This window comes from Sphaerodactylus townsendi, linkage group LG06, assembly GCF_021028975.2.
Source record: "Sphaerodactylus townsendi isolate TG3544 linkage group LG06, MPM_Stown_v2.3, whole genome shotgun sequence".
Classification (NCBI taxonomy): domain Eukaryota; kingdom Metazoa; phylum Chordata; class Lepidosauria; order Squamata; family Sphaerodactylidae; genus Sphaerodactylus; species Sphaerodactylus townsendi.
Window position 1 is genome coordinate 35,096,499 of NC_059430.1, and position 19,621 is coordinate 35,116,119.

General features: G+C 40.8%; 1 protein-coding gene across 1 annotated transcript in view; it reads right to left on the bottom strand.

Annotated features, from left to right (window-relative positions):
• The window catches only part of LARGE1 (LARGE xylosyl- and glucuronyltransferase 1), a 405,097-nt gene extending 386,179 nt beyond the window's left edge, over positions 1 to 18,918 (bottom strand). Inside the window, 1 exon segment of the mRNA XM_048499683.1 lies at positions 18,900 to 18,918. The gene's annotated coding sequence lies outside the window, so the exon portion shown is untranslated.
• Between the last annotated feature and the right edge of the window lie 703 nt (positions 18,919 to 19,621).

Below are 19,621 nucleotides of genomic sequence, written 5' to 3' on the forward strand. Positions count from 1 at the left end.
AAAAATTAAAACCAGGAATAAAAATTCTCATTAAAAGGTCTTTCAAAATTAAAGAATGCTTGCACTGCTGGGGGCAAATGTAATGCCCAGGGGAGTTAAATTTGGTCCCAACTTGGAGGCAGCCATTGAGAAGGACCACATTTGTTTTAGGTGTTGCAAGGCCCACATGAAATTACTTCTCTCCCCACATTTTTGCCTGATATTGTTTTTTAAACCCTACTCCACAACACTGTAAGATGCCCTAGGCCGTTTCTGCATGGCACAATTATACCGGGTGACAATTGCTATCTTACAATCCGGGTCTATTTTATCCCGGTTTCTCCCTTCGCATGCATGCCTGTTTCTGTGAAGGAAATCAAGTGAGAACTGGGAGGAAATACTCCCAATTTGTTTTGCACGAGCCCGGGTCTTTTGTATTTACATCGCAAGCATACCCATGTATGTGCAAACATCCCCAGTGTCCCATGTTCTGATTGGCTATTATTTTGGGGCAGCAGCAGGGGAAAACGAAGCCCTGGCCTCAACAAAGCGGCAGCAAAAAACATTTGGACACAGTATCACATCCCACTCACATTCTCATATTTTTGTGGAAAACAAGAGACTCCTGCCCATGATATGCTCACTAACATTCAGCGCAAAGTGCACATCTCCCTAGCTATGCGCTCTGAGCAACCAGTACATGAACAGACAACAGGGACATTTTGGGACTTCACTCCTGATTAACCCAGGTGAAATGGCACCCAGTTGATACCATGAGCAGAAAACATGCTTGGGGGAATGTTTTGGGAAGGGGTGTGCTGCAATGGTCAGCAGCTCAGAAGGGTTGCAAGCTGACATGATGTCATGTGGGGAGATCATGGGGGTGGGCGGTGGGGCGGGGAGATCAGGAAGCTGGGTATGAAAAATAAACTGTTTCTGCTCCCACGGTGTTTGCACAGTAGCAGGTTCACCACAGGATTTTTGAAAAGAATCGCCAAAATGGCAATTTTTGAAAATCCTGGGATGAGGGAAATATCGTGGGACAAACCAGCTTTAGGACTGGGAACTGTGCAAACCTCTTGGCCAAACCGGGATATTTCCCTTGCTCAACCCGGGATATTTGGACCATGACCCCAGAAAACACTGGAGTTGTAGCAAGCCCAGAGTCTCAGGACAGACAGTCACTGAACTGTATTTGATGTATAGGCCAGGCCAAATATCAACTTTTCACCTCATGGGGAACATTCAGAAAAAAGCTTTAAGTCACTTAAATGGCAAGAAGCATACGTCTGGCTAAGACTTTACTGTCTTAGATGAATGCAGGACCACAGTCTGCAATTCTTAAGATGAAACGGAAGCAGAGTGTGAGAAGTATAGCCACTGCTTTATGAACTAACCTTTTGTAACCCACCAGGGGATGAAGCTTTCAAACCTGTGACTAATTACTGATCTCTATGCTGCTTCTGCATGCAAAACAAATGTTATTACTTCAGCATTCACACTGACAGCTCCAATTAGCAGTGCAACAGAAAAACCTTGGCAGAGAGTTTTCTAGCTGAAGACAATAATGCAGAAGTCTATTGGTCAGAAACACTCCTGGGTTCGAAACCTTGTCCAAATCAGTATTTTTTAAACCTGAGTTTTTATTACTATGTACAAATATGATCAGTTAGCAATAGGCACAATTCTCTTGGGTCAATTCAGAACAAGCCTACTATTTAAGCGTTTTTCTCAGAAAACACTTGGAAAAAGCTCATCTGTTTTATGAGACTGAGTTGAAAGGGTTTTCCAGGAAGGCAGAGCCACTTAGATCGGTTCTGAATATTTCAGCTTCAGAGCTCAGGGCTGATCTTCAGAGGTGTATCACAGAGAGAAGTCTGTTATACACTGTGTCCAGTGACTTATCTCTGTGATACACCTCTGAAGATGCCAGCCCCAGATGCAGGAAAATGTTAGGAACAAGATCTACCAGACCACGACCACACAGCCTGGAAAACCAGCCATGAAAGCCTTCAACAATACATTGTTTTATGAGAGTTTGCTCCCACTCCATAATATTAACATGTATGATGCACTGACAGTATATATGTACACAGATAACATCATACTCCTTAGGAACCACACCTTGGTTTCCTATGTCCAGTACCCATCCCGAAGGGCAGAGAGGCATTTGGAAGTTCAAGTCTCACTCCACAGAAACACCTGCAATCAAAGGGTGGTTTTAAATCTAAATGAGAAGCAACAACCACGTAAAACTTTTGTAAGAATCAAATGAATACTAAGGGCTTTTGTGTACTTACTGCTTGCCTTGAGGCTGTTTGCTTCACAGTGGGGTTTTCCCCGTGGTTTTTTGTTTATACAAGAGATTGAGCCAGAGTACTCGCTCAGTTCTCAGGTTCATTCAAAAGAAACAAGTTGGTCCAAAACAACAGTTTTTATTTGCAAGAAAGGCACCTCTTACATCCATCAGCATTAGCGAACATACAAGAACTAGCAACTGAAACCAAGAGCTTCACCCAGAGGAACCAAATTAAATCACACAGATAATAGGAGAGGAGCAGAGTGTGATTTTATTATATATGTATATATGCACAATAAATATACTTCACTAGCACAGCCCTTTTGCCTACACTATTTTGATTTCAAAAGTGTCCTTTTCTTCTTATCTAAAGTACTGCTGCCAGTCCAGCAAACCCCTTCCCATATTTTTTTCCTGCCATCCAATAGCTCAATAGACCAGACCATTGCTCCAGTGTTACACCTGCAGTGTTGTTGTTTTTACAAAACACATACACACAAAAACCCTTTTGATCATTCGGAAATAGCAGTTGGAAGAGCACAAAAAACTGTTCGATGAGCTGGAGAAGGCAGGAAGAAGCAACAAAACCTGCATAAATAATTATGCTTCCCATTTAGCTGTTTTGTTTGCACAGAAAAGGGAAGCAACAGCAAAGGTCGAGTTTTGCCAGGATTTGGAAACTGTGCAGCTTCTCTGCTCTGCTCCCAGTGACTTTGGAAAGGGCAAAAAACAATGCATAAAAGAAAGGCTATAGTTAAGGAAAAGGTAAGTATATACATGGCCTAAGATAAAATATTTAAGCAAAGAAAAAACTGCTCAGACCAATCACAAAGTTCACAACAATCTAGGGCCCCTTCCGCACACGCAAAATAATGTGTTTTCAAACCACTTTCACAACTGTTTGCAAGTGGATTTTGCTATTCTGCACAGCTTCAAAGAGCACTGAAAGCAGTTTGAAAGTGCATTATTCTGCATGTGCGGAATGAGCCAAAAAGAATTTCACTAAGATTAACAGGTTAACAATGAAGAACTTCTATACATAACAACTATAGCGCAGCTGGCTTTGATATCTGCCAAATATTGATTATGGAAGTGCTAAATAGTAGTGTCCTTTTTTTGCAGTATAACCAATTATGAGCTAAACAAATTTATTTACAGAATCACATATTGAACTATAAACTTCTGCACCAAATACTTTCATACCTTCAAGTTACTAACACTGCAGTCCTATGCAGATTTACTTCAGTCTAAGCCCACTGAAATGAATGGGCTCATATTGGAGTAACTCTCTTAAGATTTTTACAGTAAACCATAACCAGCAATATTATCTAAAAATATGAAACAGTATCTTAGACGAAAGCACTAATCTAAGGTTAGTGCTAAAAGAGAGGAGCTGGAGTTTCATGTGATGTACCTCATTTCCGTTTTCAGGCTGTGGATCAACTGCTTCCTATGCTGAAAAAAACCTAACAAACACTAGTATAGCTAGAATCTTCCCTTTGAAATGTGAGTTTTGTGTATGTTGGGAGCACCTGATGCAGAGGAGAAATAAGACATTTTTTTCCCTATCTGCATCAAAAATGATGCAAACCTGCAACAGACAGATTGGTTAGGACTCCTGCTCTTATGTTTCATATCTTATGACCTCGTGGCAAACATATATTTGGAGCTAAGTCACACCAGCCATAAAATGAATAAAAAGGAACATGCTGATCCTCACTCTTTTCTCACAGCCTCAGTTTTTTAAAATATGTATCGCGATCTGAATTCACAGCAGCATTGCTGAAGGCAGATGATATAATAATAATATCATCTGCCTTTTTATAATAAAAGTATTTTGTACAGGAATAATTACTAAATTTGATTTTAAGGGCATCAGTTTGCCTTAATAGAACTGAAAGGGGGCAAAACAAAGGACCCCTTTACTTTCAATACCAATGTAGTCATACAATTCAAAGTAGGGAAAGCACTGCAGATGCCTGTTAATGCAAATAGCAAGAAAGTTACATGGACTGGATTCTGTTTATCCATTCTGGCAAGATTTCAATCCAATTACTGATTTTCATTCTGTTTTAAGAAATATCAGGTTTCCCCAGAGGTTTAAGGAAGAAATGGGATAGCCTTGCAGGGAAATGGCATCTGCATATTTCCCGATATAGGACTTGCTGGTTGAGCACAAAGACGTAAATTCTCACTTCAAGGAAGATTTTGAATGTAGGTGCTGAACTGACAAGGTCTCTAACAACAAATCATCCTGAAGGACAAACATACTTTTGCCTCCAAGAGCAAGAGGTTGGCTGCCTTGATATTCAAATATGGAATCAAAGAAACCACAGAAAGTACTATAAAGTCCAAATGGAGAACCTTACAGCAAACTACATTTCACTTCTCTTAAGCAAGTCATCTTGCAACAACATACATTTTGTTACCAAACTTTAACAAGCTAATTGGCAATTTCTCTGAGTTACTGCTGAAAATTACAATTGTTTTACACAGTGGTTTTGATCTGAGGGAAAAGAGTGATTTTGACAACATGCTAGAATAACCTAATCATCTGCAGAAGTAATAACAGACACTTTTTCTAGAAACACAAAGCCAGTGTGGTGGAAGGGTGGCATGTTCATGAGGACCAGAAAAGGCACAGTTCTAATTCCCATTCTGCCATGAAGCTTATTGGATAATCTTCAAATAGCTACTTCCCCAGCTCAACACAGCTCCAGTTAGGGAGACCACTTTTGCCAACCTGGTCTCCTTTTAGGGAAGGGAAGTTTGAAAAACCAGAGACCGAAGCAGGAAGACATATCACACATGCCTCATCTATTCAAGGCATGGCTCTATACCTACAACATACAACATCTTCTGCATTAAATCTAATAAGGTATATTGCAGCTTAGGCCTTTCCACACAAATGTGTCTTAAAACCTGTACTATTTAAAATATGCAAACTGTGTTACTTGTATAATATACGCCTTTCAGTCTAGGATGGCACTGAATCTATTTGCAATGAAATCTGCTGTAGATAATGATTAAGAGGATGAGAGCCACAGATTATGACTAAGAACATAACCAGCATGACCTTCAATTGCTTATTGGTTTTGAAAACATTGCCAATTGCACAAAACTGAAATGATATATTGCATCAGTCGGTAGAAATAATTATTTGTTTCAGACTTTTCCCCCTGCCTCAAAATCCACTCTACAAAATGCTACACTCAATGACAGATTTATTCAATGGACAGGTTTTATTATTTATTTATTTTTTATTTCGTTTTCTATACTGCCCTATCCCCAAGGGGCTCTAGGCGGTGTACAACATAAAATTCCATCATAATTACATGCAAACAAAAGAAGCAAAAACTAGATGCCAATAAATAGTTTACACATCATATAGGCTTTGTGTTTTTTTCTTAACATACTCTAATTTGAGTACAGTTTGTTAGACTTGTTGTGGGTATAATTCAACAATTCTAAAACAAGTAGCTGTTGAAAAGCATTCTGAACAAATTTGTAGATTATTAACGAAGATTAATACAGATTAATCAACATTAAGATTAATACAGATTAATCGACATTAAATATTTACTAGTATTTTCCGTAGACAGCCAGCGTAGTATAGTGGTCAAGGTGTTGGACTGGGACCAAGTTGAATCCCCACTCATACCATGGAAGCTGGCTGGCTAACCTTGGGCCAGGCATACACTCTCAGCCCTGACCCATGCTGGTATTTGGATGGGAAACCTCCAAGGAATACCAGGGTCATGACTTGGAGACAGGCAATGGCAAACCACATCCAAATTGTCTTGCCTACAAGGTCACTTAAGTCAGCTGTCACAGCAAAACAAATTTTTTCAGTTGCCTCCAAATCATTAATTTTCTGCATGTTTCCTTCCATTCTCCCCTCACCCACTATCATCTTTAAAAGAAACTGGTCATCTGGCTAATACTCTGATACTGATGCAATCGCCTCTAGAAGAAAAACACTGGGGGGATTTTCAACTGCACTTTATACTTAATAAGCAAATACCCCAAAATGCAGATGCTCTGTAAATGCCATCCTACAATTGCAATGAATGGAATTTTTTTTTAAAAAAACTTCAATATTTATGTGAAAGTGATTACACATGTCTAACACACAAAAGCATTCATTTGCCATTATGCTGGAAGAGCTGTGTGCACTCTGACTGACAACATGCATTTAACAGCATGCAACAACAACTAGATTAGACAGTATTCCACCAACAGAAGTGCAAACATTTCTGCACAAATTAGGAGCCAGAAAAAAGCAAAGCCATGCTATCTGTGTAACAACTCAACACCCTGCTCAGTTTTTTATGTCTAGGTTTTTGACCTCATCTAAAGGTCATTGGGCCAATGTGTGGAGTTTTCATGTCACCTTTACATGCATTGATGACAGCAATGGTTTAGGCACATTAAGTATATTTGCTCAACTCCGCTCCATGATCATGGGGCTCAGCTCCAGAGTGGGTTGTTCTTAAGCTTCGCACACTCCATATAGTTTATCACTCCAGTGTGGTTCTACTTAAGACTTCAAACACCCCATGCAGTTTATCACAGGTATCCAACATAGCCTATAATTATTTGTGTGCAAGCTGTATCTTCTAGAGACTCTTCCTCTCTTTGCCTCTGAGAACCAAAGTCCAGAGATTATTTTGCTTACATAATTATAAGAAAACAGTAATTTTAAAAAAATCTGTTATAGTGAACCTCTCAAAAAACCAAGTATGTTTACCACAGTGTGCTCTGCAAGAAACTTGATGTTGTCTATAACATAATGGTTTTCATTGTTAAAAGTGTTTTTAACTATTTCAAAGTTATTGAATTTCTAGAACAGTTCTTGCTAATATCAAGATATTTTACAGGAAGGAGAAATGAATCATATCTCACAGACATTCAATACTGAGTATCTTAGAAGTACTAATTCCAGCCACAAATAGTAACACACTTCCTAAAATAATAACTCAAACTTTTCCAGTACTTAAATCATACCCCAAGTATTTTGAATCTAGGCTCAAAACAGAGTTGTCAGGTTGGGTTTTTTCTTTTTCTTTTTTTTGGGGGGAGGGCAGTGAACTGGACACAAAGAGAGCATGATTCTGCATGCCTATATCCAAACAGTAACATGCAAGGCCAGAAAGGGCAAATAACCTACATACTTTGGTCACATCATGAGAAGACATGCCTCACTGTAAAAAAACTTAATAGCTTTGTGGTCACTGTTCCTAATTGGTGCAACAACTTCTACATCTTCCATCAGCTCTTGAACCCCACTCAGAAACAAGTCCAAGTTCACTACCCCTCTCACTGGCTCTGTGACCAATTGTTTCAGTGTAAAGTAAAATCTGACTTCTAGGGCCCTTTCCGCACGGGCGGATTATGGCGCCCTGGGGATGGCAAAAACGCTGTCCCCAGGGAGCCATTCGGACAGGGGGCGCAGCTGCTTCGAAGCCACCGTTTCCCAACCTCGCTTGGGAAGCGAGGTTTATGGGAAATGGCGGCTTGGAGCTGCTGCCGTGTAAACGGCAGCGGCTCCAAGGCGCCCTCCCCCCCTTCCACCCTCTGTTACCCTGCTGTAGCGGTATCATCCGGTATCGCCAAAGTCGCTGGGGACACGCTTCCCCTGCCCTGCAATGCCCAGGAAGCACTCGCAGCAGGGACGAAGGGGCGCGTGTCCCCAGGCCAGCAACGTGCATTATCGGGATGGCCACAGCCATCGGGATGGAGTCGGCCGGGCGACGGCGCTCCACGGCGCCGTCTTCCCGGCTGTTTCTGGGACAGTTCGTGCGAATGGTCCCAGGGGGTTGGGTCGGCGTGGAATACGCCAACCCAACCCCCATCATTGCCGTGCAGAAACGGCCCAGGAATCTCATTTCAACAGCATGACTCACAAATGTGTTTCAGTGTGAGGCTAGTTGAAGTCTCCTGGTATTATAACATTATCGGCTTTAGTCACCTTCCTTATTTCCTTTTCTATATCAAGATCAACCTCAAGGATTTGTTCAGATGAGCAAGAGTCACCCTTGGGCCTAGTATTTCCACCCATACCTTTTCTGTTGGAGAGTTCATTTGCCTGACATTTTCTCACTTATTTGACTCTTTTCCCTCCTTGACATCCAACCCAGCCCCTCCACCAAACTATCCCTCCCTGTTCTGCCACAGATGACTGTATCCTACATATTGTCCCCATTCCATCATGTTTTTGAGATACCTACTATATCAAATAGTCATTGAGCACCAAATACTCCAGCTTCCCCATCTTAGCTTGGAGACATCTAAAATTGGCATGCAGACACCTATAATATGTTTATGTCTCCAGCAACCCTGACGTTACCTGGCCTTTTTGTCACCACCTTACCCTCCTTCTCAAAATTCTATTGTGCTCCTAACAATATTATCTTGAATGTTTACACAGTCATTCCTTTGGACTGCCTTGTCCCAAACCAGAGGCTTCCCAGCTTCTGTTGACTTTCTCCCTGGGATTAGTTTAACATCTGCTCTGCCACCTTCTTGATATTAATCACTAACTATCTGGTTTCCTGTTTGTTCAAGTGAAGCCCATCTCTTATACAGGAAGACTTTATTGCTACAAATTAATCTACAGCACAACACAGGGAAAATACCATCCGGCCTACTGTGTTAGAGATCTAATGAAAAGACCAGGAAAACATAACTAAGCTAAACTTGACAATATAGAAGCTTTACCTCTGACATTTCTGTTTAGGTGTCGGTGAAACAAATGCACATCCTAACCCGCACTTGCTCCATGCAGAGGAATCTGACCTCCAGCATTTTAAACAAAGACTAACAGATGCTTTAGCCTTTTAACCCTTCCTGCCTTTACTATGGAATGCCCCCCCCCCCAATCCATTATCAAAGATTGGGAATGTGAACCCCAATTTCTCAGTCAACCTGAGTGCACATCCCACACTTCTCAATACCCAGATAATGTTTAACAACTGCCATCCATTTTGCCCTCTCCGGCAGGTAAGGTAAGTGGTTATCTCTCTGCAGAAACTGTTGTTAGGAGAAGATAGCAGGTGTTTGCAGCCAACCTATTAGGCATTTTTCTTATCATCTAACTGCAACTCAGAAAAATCACCAGAAACATAGTAAATCCTTTGAAATTATGAAATAATGCATTATTGAAGTCACAGCAGGGGAGCTAACTCTGTCTAGAAGGTATAAAAAGTCCAGCACTAGAACAACATGTGTCTTTCTCTATTACAATGTAATGCCTAAAAAGGACACGTTTTAATTTACCAAGAAGATGCACAGTCACAAAGGGATGAGGCAAATAATGCTTTCTTCAATGTTTCCTTTCAGGACTTTGAGGAGAATCAATGACTCCAAACCAAAACCCTCCTTTCAAATTCATCAACATTTAACAATAACAGCAGCAGCAACAAAAATACCAACCCAGATCTCACGGCATGAGACACCTCCACAGTCACATATTCCTCACCCCACTTTTGGGTCTATTAATCTATTAATAAAAGTTATTAATTTGAACATAATTTTGTTCTTTCCTACAAAGTGTTACATATAAAGAAGCATACTTAAAATAAAGGCAAGCAACACTAAAACACTCTAGTATATCATCTACTAAGGCCACCAAATGCAAGGTCTTCACTATTTAAACTAAACACCATCTATAGTGCAAGCGCTGTGTATTTTATTTTGAATCCATTTCATCTTTAAAACTTACAGAGTTCTTTGTTACACTGTCCAAACTATTCTTGATTCCTGAACCATATCTTGAAAACATGCTTAACCTTTCTCTGCCTTCTTATTGGACTCTATTAAAGCTCTCCTGTCAGAAAAGTCAGGGTGTGCAACATTTGTAGGCTGCAAAGTAAAATGTGTTTGGCAAAGTACTATTGATGCCAAAGTCACTTCAAATGTTTTCAGTTCAAACTACAGCGTACAACACACAAGCTTGAGCTTTATGCAAGAACAGGAAACAGTAGTTTGGATCTAGCCAGCTTTTTCACTCAATTTCATCCAATTCTCCTTCCTATTACAGCTTTTATCCTATATGGCTTTTGTCCATGCAGGTTTCATGGTTTTTATATTTGGGGAGGGGATTGTGCTTAAAGTTAATCCCTTTTTTCCAGTAACAGAAAATCTGGTTAGATCCAATACAATAAATGTAAAACACTTGCTTGCCTTCCTATCAAGAGCACACTCTGAAGCAATACACAAGATAGACGACTAGTAATCCAAACAGGACAAGGTTTTGTCTGAATACTTTAAGCTATGACTGCCAAGATGTATGTCCTGGGAAGATGTGTCCTCCTGCCAGCTAAACATCTACAACGTAGGCAGCAGAAAAAGAGGAGGAAGACCTAAGGTGTTAACCCCTTCCCTTCTCTAGTCTGAGCCCTGTTGAGATTCCAAAAATCAGGAGAGTATGTTGCCCATGCCTAATGTGGACATATTGTTACAGAAAAGCAACAATAAACATCACCATGGAGGAACTTCTGCCTGCATTGCAACATCGAATGAAAGCTACACTAGCAAAATGGTTGGTGTGTAAATAAAACACATTTGCTGCTTCTCCTCTTTGGATGCCTACACTCATTCTTGACCTTTTTGCTTTCAAGGCACTTCATTCCTTTTCTCTCAGAGGCCCTTTCCGCACAGGGCGCCTCTGCACTGGCAGGAATTCTGCCGGTGGAGGGGTGGGGGCCGTTCGCACACCAGCATGCGAGCGGCCCCTGGTGAGGCCGGCGCGGGAGAGGCATGGAGCCGCCTCTTTCCCGTCCCTCTCCCACTCACCTCGTCGCCTTCGTCGCCCTGCCGGACTCCGAAGACCCACCCACGCTGCCCTCTGACCTCCAGGGGTCGGAGGTCAGAGGTTCCCGATGTGTTCCCGGTGGTGTTCCCAGTGGTGCCGTTCGCACCACGCCGCCAGGAATGCACTGTTTTCAAAAAACCTCCCTCCAGGAGGGAGTTTTTTGGAGGTGGTCTGACGCCGCCCTGGGGGTGGTGGAGGGGAGCCAGGTCGGCGCTGCTGCATTTTGGCAGCGCCGCCTGTGCGAACGGCTCCCTGGGGACGGCTTTTTTGCCATCCCCAGGGCACCATAAATGGCCCGTGCGGAAAGGGCCAGAGTGAGAGATGTAAGTCACAAAGCATGTAGATGGGTCTGAGACATTTAGCATAATGACTGCTAAAGTCATAAAAGTACCACTAGTTTCCTAATCAGGATTTCCATAAAGGAATATCAAGGAAGAATTTGACTTCTATCTGCACACTCCCCAAGAATCTCCCCCTCAGCGTTTCAACAGCACATGTCCCACTCATACCAACAAAGCAGTTCAGGAGAAGAAAGTGAACACCTAGACAAATATATTCTCAGAAGAGAACTTCTTTAAGATTTTTTTCCATACCCTAAAAAAAATTGGCCCATTATGCTTGGAACACTTACCTCAGGGCTCTTCTCTGCACAGTGGCCTTGCAGTGGGTTCTTCTTGCATTTCTCTGGTGTGGATGGTTGTGCGAGGGAGTGGGAATGGATGGAGGGAAGATGTCCAGGCAAAGCTGTGCTCACTTGCAAATCTGTCTTGCTCTAGCAGCAAAACAAATTAAAATCATGCTAGAAGTGCTCTCGCTTGCCATGGAGAGAATAGAAAATGAACATGGGGCTTGAGGAAATATGTCTGTATAAGAAATCTTGTTGTGACAGATATTTGACCCCTATCACACAGCAGGCACTTTGTGCATAATCAGCCATTTAGAAATCAGAGACTGCAATACTGCTACTCCAAAAATTCATGTTAGGCTATGTAAGACAGCAGACAAAGTAAAACTCTTTGAATCATCACATCCCAAATGTTCACATGTCTTTCAAACCATTAAATAGTTATTTTAGAATAAAAATAATTTTAACGAAAACATTTTATCTAGCACTTTTCATCTTCAAAGCACTTCAGAAACATTAATCAAAATGTGAAAGATTTTTTTTAAAAAAGACTGCTACCTTAGGAGAGATGAGGAACAGAAAACAAGGATGTGTATTGACAACAAAATACCTCAGTGCAAAGATGACCTTTTTGTTTTTGGAAGCTGCTAGCTTTGGGCAATTGAACACATTACAAGAAAAAACGAAAACAAGACCTGAACATACAAACAGAACACATGTACCTGCAGTGTCCTCTTGTGATAACCAAGACCTAGACTCTTTGGGATTTTAAAAATGTGTACACTGCATATACAAGCTGCAAGATCAATCTCACAGTACCCAGTCTATAAGCACTAAGCACACACTAAATACCCTATACGTTTTAGATGCACTGTACCCACTAATTTCTGTATGAAGAATATTCACTACAGGAGGGGGGCATCTCATTTTCTACCTGTATCTCTTCCCCCACCACTTCTTCTTTCCATTCTAGCAGCAAATCTCATATCCTACCATTTCCCTGCTTCCTTATCCCTTTCTCACCCACCAGACACTCCTACCACTACAACATACTGGCTTTCATGTGATAGCTGCTGTTGAATAGCAGTAAGCAGCTGGCAGTGGTTGTATTTGGACCTGGCCATGATGAGTCCTCTCTCAAAGGCAAGAACAGAAAAAAATCCAGAGCAGTCTCTGCTCTTCCCCCTGCCTTTTGTTGATAGAACAATTTTTAAAATGTATTTTTTTTATTTGAGATTTTTCTGAAAGCTTAGGACTTTTCTCGGATTTATAAAAATATCTGTCTGGTCTGTCATGATTGCAGTCTCAGATTTAAGTATCCAAAGACAAGGCCACATTGAGAATTAGATATACTGATTGTTGTTTGTATAATTCATACCTACAGTATGATTAAGAGATAATTCAGATAACAGCCAAATTATGTTTGAGTTTCCTTAGGTATGCTTTGCTTAGATCAGGGGTCTGCAACCTGCGGCTCTCCAGATGTTCATGGACTACAATTCCCAATTGACCATGCTGGTAGGGGCTGATGGGATTTGTAGTCCATGAACATCTGAAGAGCTGCAAGTTGCAGACTCCTGGCTTAGATAAACCAGATAAACTTTCTCCATCCACTATATGCATGGACTGAGTAAGGAGACAGTTTCTCCAAATATACACATAAACCCCATGGCCTCTATGAATCATGAACATTTTGATCACTTTACAGGACTGAAGGGATACCAAATGATGGCAGGGATGAAGACCAGCAGTCTGTGCTGTCTATTCTGACTGGCAGTAGTGACCAAGGATTCTGACTGGCCGTGGTGACCAAGGTCTTTCTCAACAGCTGCTGTTAAAATTATTTTTAACTGGAGATGCCAGGGATCAGGTTTTGATACTGAGCTATAATCCATTTTTTTTACCATTCTTCTAATTCGAATTCTTGACATCAACACATAGCCATACAAACTCATAGTCTTGCTGGAGGTCATCTGGTTTTGGAACCTGTTTCCACTGACAGAAAGATCATAAGCAGGGCAAGGAAGCAACCGTCCACACCTGATCTATATCTATAGAATCCAGTATTCAGGGAATGGCTGTCTCTGGAGATTCCCCTCTAGTTATCAGAGATAACCACAAGATAGGGAAGGGGATGGTCATCACCCCATCTGTTGCCACTAATGCCAAACATTTAATTACATCTGAAGAATTTTGTCCATTCTGAACCTACTCTCCAGTTCCACTGGGTGAACCAGAATTCAGATATTATGGGAGGAGGGATTTATACACCTTCTTCATACTATATCATAAATCACCACCAAATTATTTAACCTGTCCTTGTAGAGAAAATGTTTTGTCTGAATATGTTTCCTAATGACACTATATAATCAAAGCGTAGGCAACACTTGTTGCCCTTAATTAGATTTAATTCCATAGCATCATCATAAGGTCAAATCTGACTGCCTGCATGACATCCATTATACTGTATATTATACTGCGATTAAACAAAATGGTACATCTGAAAATGAGTGATTAAAGGTGTACCAAAAAAGGCAGGGTTCACAAAACTAACCCCAACCTCTTCCCTTGTCTGGAGTCCACATTACTGGTTCCTACAGTGTTGCCAGTGGCAGACATCAAGCCCTATGTGCCAAGCAAAATGGTATGTCGTGTTACTCTCTGCATATATGCACTGGATGACTACTCCAGTATGGTAGAATTAGAATGGAGCAAGTCTTCTACTGCCAGGAGCTTGAGGTATAGCCAGCTTTATATGTATTTGTCCCCCTGTTTTACATTGAGAAGTTGTATTAGGTCAACTTTGGTTGTTTGGAAAGGGTAATTTGTCATATTCTGCAGAGTTCTTCTTCAGAAAGAGTTACTTTCTGGAATGTAAAATTTAGTAGAAGCGAGAGGGAAAAGTTGCAGACCAATTTATAGTAAATATAAGCAGGAGACTACTTGTATCGTTAAAAAATGCAAAGGAACAGAGATGAAGGATCAGCCTACTTCCACAAATTTCAGTCTGTTCCTAACTTTTTAAAACCAAATACAAGAAAAAAAAAACATGCCATTCTCCATTCATGAACAAGGTGTCATGATCAGCCCATGTCTGGTTTGATCCTGCTATGGTTTGATGGTTTCAACTATCATCTACAGAAATTCACCACACTGTTAAGGTTTAGAGTTCAAAGGTTTTGTGGTTACATGATGAATTTCCTACTTTAAGGATCTACTTTTGAAACACCAAACTATAAAAAATATTTTAACGCTGAAGCCAATTTGTACCAAGATCTGGAATATGAGAGAGAACCTCATTACGAGGGTTGGGATTTTGAACAGCAACATGCAATTACTTCAATCTAAACCAACAGGGATATTATTGTAACAAGAAATGCTCAGATAAAGTTAGGCTTTGCAACAATGTGCCTCAGAACCGAATATATAAAAACATTTTATTTTCACAAGAGGCACACAAAACATCCCAAGAAAACATCTCAAGAAAACACGCAAGAGAGATGTTCAGTTCACCAACACAATTTATTTGTCAACTGTGTGACCTTAGCAGTGAATTTTTTTAAATAATTCATTATCTGCCAGAAAAAGGCACTAATATTTTACTGCAAACTCCCAGGCTATGTTTGTTATTTCATGTTATTTTTTCTGCAGTTTAGTTAGCAAAAACTCAGAATACTAGGGAAGCTCAATGGTTTACAAACGGTACCCTGTATTTTAATATTCAGTGCTATCCCTAGCTCCTTTGATGCATACTCCTCCAATGTATGAAAGGATTATTACTATGCTAGATCAAGCAACTCCAAATCCAACATATGCAAGATTTATACCTCTTACTTTTAGCTCTCTACTATAATATATTTGCAAATATGTTTCTTGTGCATTTTCAAAAAAATACTTGTAAGAAGAATATTTGCTATACCAGTACAGAAGTTAAACAACGCACATATCCTGCATAGGATGCACAGAAGAGAAGAAGAGGAAGAAGAGTTTGAATTTATACTCTGCCTTTCTCTCTTGTAAGGAGACTCAAGGCTTGACAAGCTCCTTCCTTTCCTCTCGCCACAACACACATCTTGTGAGGGAGGTGGGGCTGAGAGAGTTGCAAAGAACTGTGACTAGCCCAGGGTCACCCAGGTGGAATGTAGGAATGCAGAAGCAAATCTGGTTCACCAGATAAAAGTCCACTGTTCCTGTGGAGGAGTAGCAAATCAAACCCAGTTCTCCAGATTAACGTTTACTTGCTCTTAACAACTACACCACACTGGCTCTCAATGCAGAAAAAAAACAGTACATGCCTAAACTGTTTGCCTGAGTGGTTGTCCCTTAAAGAGTTTAAGCCCAACTGTGCATCAATAAGTCTGAAGCAACTGTAGCTCCCACCTGATCAGGGAACCTAAGATGCCAACACAGAGTTATCAAAGCAACCTAAATTCTAGAAAGTCCTGCCAAATTTGAGACTCAGATTTATGTATTCATGTTGTTCCACAAAACGCACCTGTTCCTAACCTAGTTCTGAGTCATTTTCAAACATCTTGGGAAACTGCAATAGAATGCTTTGAAAGCTAGCCTTTCATTATACATATTCATCTATAGTACAAGCCAGCTTTCCTCAGCTAGGGTTGAGCTGACATATTTCCTTTTGCTGGGAGGGTGCTGCTTACAGGTAACATTCTGTCTTCTGAGTACAGGACCATTTGGAATTACTTAGAACAGCTTTTTAAAATATTTGTCTATTATCTTCAAGTTTCCAATATGGCTAGGGGGGAGACAGCAGCAACATCCTCAGTCCCTCCCCCTCCCCACCCCAAGTATACTGCTGAAGCAGGAGGATAAAGAATACAAATAGCAATCTACTCAGCACTATTCCTATATGAAGTTAAAATATTGCCAGTTCCGGCACAGCAGTCACAAGCGCTTCTTGAAATGGCAAGTAAAGTGTAAGCAACCTTCCAGTTCATTTACCAGTTCATTTATTTAACTCTTTAGATTTAAAAAGTGATAATAAATAGTCATTTATATGACATTTTGAGTACAAAGTAATTTACTAGCCCTATCTCATTTAAGCATTCAAGTCCCCCTTGGTGTAGGGTCATTATTATGTTTAATGGCTGGGGAACAAATATTCAAATAGCACAGTACATGCGTAAGGTCACATACAACTGGAGTGTTACCCAGGTTCTATACTCACAGCCCCTAACACTCAGTATTACATTTGTATGCATACAGTGAAAGTGATGAGGAAAAATCCTTCATTTTACCACTAAGCCATCCCCAGAGCACACCAATTTCTATTTTGTGACTTGCCAAAACATCTATGCCAGAATTAAGGTTGGAACCCAAATTGCTGAAATCCAAGGACGACCCACAATCCCTCAATAATTCCAGTCATCTCACTCTGTCATTGTAGATGAACAATAGTTGTGTCCCAGGGATTCTATTAAATGGGAGATACTAACTAGTGATTTCCAAGTTTTATTGTGTTTAAAATATGTGTTCGTTCCATTTTTCTCCAATTCTACGTTCAACAATTTGTGAAGGAAGGAGTACTGAACAATGGCTTTCCAATCCAAAGCATCTGCATTGGCACATTTGCCTGCAACACTGGCATAACATCATGATTTGCATTCTTGCTCTGGCACACTGGTTGGCATTCTCTGTCCTCAGCATCTATTAGTTAATGCAGTAATGTTTATCTAGAAGTAGATCCCGTTGTTTCCTAGTGAACATGTTTAGAATCGGACACAAACTTCCTAGGCAGTTTTATCCAAAGGTCAAGGGTTTTTTAATTGATGAAGCGTTTAATACAGTGCACATTAGCTATATTCAAAGGTTTATAAAGCACTTTTCCAGCTTGTTGAATACTTCACAGGCATTCACATTAATTTTACACATAGTAACATATATCCCTTTACCAAGACTGTGCAGATAGCATACTCACCAAATTCTACACTTCAAAAAATTATAAAACGTGTACAAATATTCCATGTCTACTACTCCACGTTTTGCTGCAGTTTATGAATCCGTTTTCACATATGCCTCTAACTTCAGGCAACCACTAAGAAAGCTTTTATTTGATATCACACAATAGCACACCATTCAATAGTTTTTTTTAAAAAAAATAAAGACTACAAAGTTAGAAAGGTTCCCCCACCCACCCCATAACGCCATCCTTGGAAAAGGAGTATATCAAATGGGTTTCAGCATGTGTAACACAAATTGGAATTCTCTCCAACAGTTCTTGCTGCCAAACTTCATGTTACCTCCACAGGGATAGTAAGTTGTTTATTTGTTCCTCAGGGAGACCAGCTGAATGAACTAAATGACACAATACACAGATATTGATAACAGCAGAAACCTGTCCAAGGAAGACACTTAGGTAATGTGCAGACAGAATCCACTTCAATTAAACAGTCATCTAGCACTGTATTTAATGAGCATGAAGCAGTCTGTTCCCTGAAAGAGTCCCATTTAAACAGATTGTCTATTAAGAGAAGACTGACTGTTTAATAAATTCAAGAAGACTTCCTGGAGAAGAAAGGCTGATAATGGGATAACTCTTTACTGAGCCAGACCATAAAGGCAAACCAGCTAGAAAGCTTCCTTCTTGAAATGCTGAAGTGACCTTTCTAACATGCTCATAAATATGCACACTTGGATGCTGCCAAACAGCACTTTTTCCCCTTGATACAGCTTTTTTTTTAAAAAAAGGATGCATTTTGCTACCTGTTAAGCAAAAGATGCAAAATGGATAAAGTGAGATCTTTGATGCTCAAGTTCCACAGAATGTCCACTGGGGATATCATCACATTCTTCATCCCTATTTCCTGCCCTAGAGAGGCCTCAATATTTTTTAATTTTTTTTGTTTTCCACAGTAAAAAACAAAGGACAGGGCTTTTCATGAGCAATCCCACGCACACAAATTCCTTACTAGTATCAACTGAACAACATGGGATTTATTTCCAGAAAGTGAACATTGCTTCCACTCTTCTTCCTCCACCTCCCACACCACACAAAATCTGCCCTTTTTATTCACGCATCCTTATGTCACTCAACAGAGGAGACTATTTAAAACAAAATGCACAACTGCACTGTTCATTATAGCCAAACGCTCCTTCAGCTGGTCTCACTTTAGGACACCTCTACTTCAGACTTAAGATGAACTCCTCTGTATCACACCCACCTGGAAGGCATTTTCTCTCCCCACCTAAGCCTTTTCACAAGCTGCATGCAGCCTGCAACCCAACAATTCAGCGACAAGGATTCTTTCTTCCCAAGAGCATGGTCACTCCTGCAGTGCAAACTGTTTGAGTTCAAAAGGGAGGGGGCGGTCTTTACAGGCTTATTGAGAAGATGGGCTGCTCTGCGGTTCCAACACTGCAAATGAAACTCTTCCTGAACTGCAGGTGTAACTAGAAGGGGGAGGGGGGAATCCTGTGCTTGAATCAGCGTCTCCACTGCCTGAACCTCCTGTGCGAAACAACTGTTTTCTACATCAGTGGACAGAAGCGTAACAAATGCAAGTGGCAAGCTGGTAACTGACATCATCTTGATTCTTCAATGTCTTGGGTGGGCCTTATTTTTTTAACAGAAACAACAATAATAAAATAAATAAGTTTGTATGGGGGGGCGGGTTGGGGGGAGGAGGACAATCCAGACTTACACAAGTTGCACAAACTTGAAATCAAAACTGGTCCCGTTTTTCTCAGCCCCGGTGACCCATCACCAGCCTGAGGGTATGGTTTCGTACAGTTAGGTGGAACTCTGTAGGACTTACTTCGGAGGAACTGTGCTCAGGCTTAAGCTGCACATATGGCATGCAGCTCCCAAACATGGCTTCACTTTATCTCTCAACTCCTCGGTATTCGGGGGGGGGGGGTGTTGAAGGGTCGACAACACGAAGGC